The 4,990-nt window shown below is 34.2% G+C and overlaps 1 pseudogene; it reads right to left on the bottom strand.

Moving 5' to 3' along the window:
* Nucleotides 1-1,107: 1,107 nt before the first annotated feature.
* LOC113766487 lies at nucleotides 1,108-4,698 on the bottom strand (annotated as a pseudogene).
* Nucleotides 4,699-4,990: the final 292 nt, after the last annotated feature.

Below are 4,990 nucleotides of genomic sequence, written 5' to 3'. Positions count from 1 at the left end.
CTTACTACTAATAAAATAATGATTCCATTAATATCTAAAAAAATATTTATAATAATTTAAAGAAAATACCCAAAAAAAGAGAATCTATAGGATGGATTCATATAAGTTCCATCCAAATGATTATCATGTCTACATTTAGGATAGGGCCAAATACTCCTATAAGTCTTGGTATAATAGATAATAGAATAACGAATAGGGAAAAAAACTAACCTTTGTATTTTTAGAGGATATCTTAAATATCAAAAGTTAATATTTAATTTGATAGAACACTTTCCTTAATACAAGATTTTAAAAGAAAGAATTTCCTTTTCAATGGAAATAGACCATATTCTATTACATATATGATTTCTTATGCCTTATCAAATCCTCATCGTACTGGAGACTTTTCCAAAACTGAATTCATAGAAAAAATATATCCTCCTCTCCCTAAATTATTTTCTGAAGTAGGAAAAATATATCCTCCAAAATTACTAATATAGAATATAGAATTAAATGAGAAATTTAATTTAGATATAAGTCAAAAACCCCTACTACATAAACCAAATACATTTTTACCAATATCATCTTATACACTGTAAAGTTATTTACACTCTGTTAAAACAACGTTCACGTTTTGGTCAAAAAACAAGAAGAATGTAAATCAATTCTTCAATAAGAAAAATCAGGGTAAAATAAACTTGAAACAGTACGCAGCCAATACATAATATAAACTTCTCCAATGGGCAACTCTTTTGCACTATAGGAACTGGAACTTCACAGACCTTACAGAAAATGTTGCAAATTTTGGGAGATTTACATTACATTACAAGGCACATGCAGCATCTATCAAGAGTTGATACAACTTAGGGAATTTTTCAGTAGCTAAAAGAGTTCATATTGTAAAATGGTATTCGCATTAATCCAACAGCAATGACCTTTACAAGGAACTTAGTCAGCCTAGCGAGTTCAAAATTGCCAAATTGCCTAATGAAGTCATAATTAGTGATTACAAGCTGAAACTATCACTGTGCAAGGATCTAATACAGGGCAGGAATATTTTAAAATGATCCTTGCTTAAATTAAATCGAATAATTCACCTTTCATTCCACTCAAGGTAAGAATGCCAGCTCATATGCCAATAAGCTGGCAGCAACTATCTCAAGGTAGCTGGCTGTGGTGACGAGCTTCATCCAGCTCTGAGGATTGTGAAATTCAAGGTAGCACAAAGGACGACATGGTTGAAAGATGCTACATATCTTCAAACAACGTTGAGTAACCTTCGCTTTGGCTGAAGAAAAACAAGATCCAACCACCAAGTCAACCCAAAGCAAGAAGAAATTTCCAAGACAAGATCATGAGCTGTATTAGTACATCAAGAAATGAATAGACCTAATGAAAATGTAGGATCGTGGCAGGGGATACGGGCAGCTTAAGAGAAAAGGCTGTGTATTGTTTCTGGTTTTAGTTAACCCTTTAATCAATCTGAACAGAGGCGTAAAAGCATGACAACCAGATGCATATTGCATAAAACATGGCACCAAGTTATGTATTAAAAAAAAGAAGAAGAAGAAGAAGAAAAAGGGAACAGATAAAACAGCTACTTGGTAAAGAAGAAAGTATACGTAATGCATTCACTAGAAATTGTCAACTGACATAATTTAACTTAACATGTAGCCAATTAATTTTGCACTGAGAACTGACAATCCAAAAGAAATTGAACAGGTTTTGGAACCAGGAGGGTTGCAGCCTTATTCAAATTAATGATTATTAGGTGAGGAAACTTTCCGGACAGCCCCTAAACTATTGTCTCTGTACGGTTTTGGCCCCTCAACTACAAATTGTTACAAATAAGCACTTGAAAAAAAAATGCTTAGTTTAAGGACTTCCATCAATTTTGGCCATTAGAGGTGATGGAATTAGAGCAAAACCGACCAAACAAAAAAATTAACCCACCAAAACAACCTAAAAGGCCTCGTTGACTGATTATTTCATCAAATAAGGGTTAAAGAAGGTGGAAGATCAAAAAAGCGTAAGAAACATTAAATTCCATGTTATTAGTTGACTTAATATAGTTGGTTTCTTAACCAAATGGTGGGTTGGTTTTTATGTTTGGTCAGTTTCAGCCTTAATTCCATTACATTTAACCCCCAAAAATTGACGGAAATCCTTAAACTAAGTTTTTTTTTTGTTCAAGGGTTTATTTGTGACAATTTATAGTTAAGGGGACAAAACCGTGCAAAGTGGATAGTTTAGGGGCCTTCCGGAAAGTTTCCTCTAATCAGGTCCAAGCCCATGTTAGGATTCAAATAGTCAATTTCCTTGGCTGCCTAAGCTGCTGCTATTTCCAGGTGCAATCAAAGTTGGGATTACACATCATAATGGTTTAAGGTACAATGGTCCAAAATATCATCTAACATCAAGCAAAAAGTTACAAGCAGGCAATGGCTATTATCCATTTCCACCAATATTAAAATAAGTTTTAGTTCTAGCATTGAGAAACACCAGCACATAGCATAGCAATAGATGACAACAAAGTCATGAGATAATTAAGAAATAACTTTTTCACAAGGTCGCTAAATAAAGGTACAGTCTTAAGGCATGAAAGTTAAGATTATTTGCATCCAATTAAAAAACCAGAAGAGACATAGTGACCAATGACACATAAAACTGTGCACAAAAGAATATACAGCAAGATTACTGCTCTTCATATTGTTATTAAAATTATGATAAACGGAGGCACAGAATGCATGCACACTCAACAGTTCATCTTCAACACACAGATATATAATACTGGAAGTAAAAGCTTTGCTAGTGAAAAACGGTACTTACATATGTATTTTCAACCTCTTCAAGAAATTTCTCAGGGTACTCAATATAGGTAAGACAATCTTTCTTCACTGTAGCTATAAGTTCTTTTTCGCCAGATTTTTCAAGGTTCTTTATCAAGATCCTGAATATTAGCTCGTCAGGAATACAACCTGATCCCTTCATTGATTCATATGACTCCATTGCCTTTTCTATCATTTTGACACGGAAATATGCTCCAATCATCTCAGTGTATGTTCTGCTGTCAGGCCTTAGGCCTTCTTTCTCTATCTCACCAAAAAGCTGTTCAGCCATTTCAATGTTGCTACTCTTTCCCAACACCAGGACCATGTCACTGAAAATAGATATATCCGGTTCATACCAAACTTCTTTTCTAGCAAAATTAAATACCTGAGTCCTGATTGCTTTTCAGATAATGCACACTTAAAAGGGAAAAAAATCAAGCCAAGATAAGGAGACATTTTAGGTTGAACTTTGGGACTGTTAAACGTAAACTATTTCTCTAAAAGCACAACTTTTACCATATGCCATGGCAGCTAGAGAGAGCTGAAGTGCCATTTCATTCAAAGTTTTCATTATGCAACTATAAAATAAAAATGCACTAAAGTCAAGTACAACCACCCAGTGAACAGATGATAGACAATGACCTGTAGTGTTTGTTATAAAAAGACATTCCTTGTTTTCAAACTGCAATCAGAAGACACTAATGTAACAAAAGAAACGCATTTAGCATGAATAGACGCAAAGTATTGTGTCAAAAAGCATGAATGACTTGCGTGGGAACATGAGTCTACCTTAACAAAGAAACTTTACATGATATTACCATATTGTACAATCCCCACAATTTTCAATGTTAGCTAAAGTCCATCTCTAAACTTACAAACATCTCTTATGTCTTCAATCTAATGAGATCAGGAAGTCAGGCAAACCTCTCGTTTTAGATTTTCAACTGCTCTTCACTAAAAAAATTGGTATAGGCATAATTCTACTTTTACTAGGAGGCTTTCCAGAAACCATCTACCACAGAGGTGGATAGGAACTGATTCTGTTACGTATTAAGACAAAATTCACAAATGACTTCACCTTGACTTTTACACTACATCCTTCATGCAAGTCTCACAGACTAAAAAACTAAAATTAAAATTACAATCATGTTCACTTGATTTCTCATCTTCATCTTGACAATATCAGCACACAATTAACTGCAATCACAATATTCAGACCATCATCCTAACAATATGAGTTATATAGTTAACTTATTAATATCTGTCAAACTTCCCAACATCATTAAAACCTGGTTCAAATAAGACATCCATAATTAAAAACATCATCAAAATAACCAATTATCACTGCATATACATGGGACACATAACTGACGCAAAAAATTTCAAACATAAATTCTGAAATTTAAAATGCTCAAAGCTCAGAAACTATTAAGAAACTGGCTATTTTTTTTTTTCATTTTATCTCTTTTCCTTCTCCCAATCCTTTGGTCACAGAAAATACTATTTTTTTGTTCCAAAACAAAAGACAATGCCCACAAAATTAAGTCTTTCTTCAACCCTTCAATTCTTTTCTCATCAAATTCCACAATCACTTTACAAAATCCAATCAATCCCACGAAACCAAAACAGTCACGACCAGATATATATACATTTACCTGAAGGGCTATTTCTACTTCGTTTTGCCTTTGCAGCTCGGATAAAGTATCCAACAAGTCAGCCTTCAGGAGTCTGCTGATTCTATTGGCAAAGACCTCTGCTAATTTGTCTGGAGATTTGCTAATTTCAAAGATTGGACAGCTTGTATGGTTTCTGGAGACAACACCCTTGACCTCCATATTGGTTTTCTTGGTCCAATCTTTCTCAACCCACATGTAATTGATGGGGGCATGGCAGATTGGGAAAAGAAGTATCGAAGTTTCGGTGCAAACCCGCTTGAGGAATGCTCAATTTTAGTGAATCCATAAAAGAAATACGGCAGGTGGAACAGAGAGAAACAAATTGGTTTCACCTTTTTACTTTCTTTCTTTCTTTCTCTAGTATTGCTATTGTATTTCGCCGTTGTTAAGCTATTTCTTTTTCTAGTATTGCTATTGTTTTACAAAAGATTTCCCTTTGCAGTACCTGGATTTCAAAATCCTACTTGCTAGTAGATTTGGCTGTGACATTATCCCCCAAAACTG

Source organism: Coffea eugenioides, chromosome 3 (assembly GCF_003713205.1).
Source record: "Coffea eugenioides isolate CCC68of chromosome 3, Ceug_1.0, whole genome shotgun sequence".
Lineage (NCBI taxonomy): Eukaryota > Viridiplantae > Streptophyta > Magnoliopsida > Gentianales > Rubiaceae > Coffea > Coffea eugenioides.
This window is presented reverse-complemented; position numbering and strand designations above follow the sequence as displayed.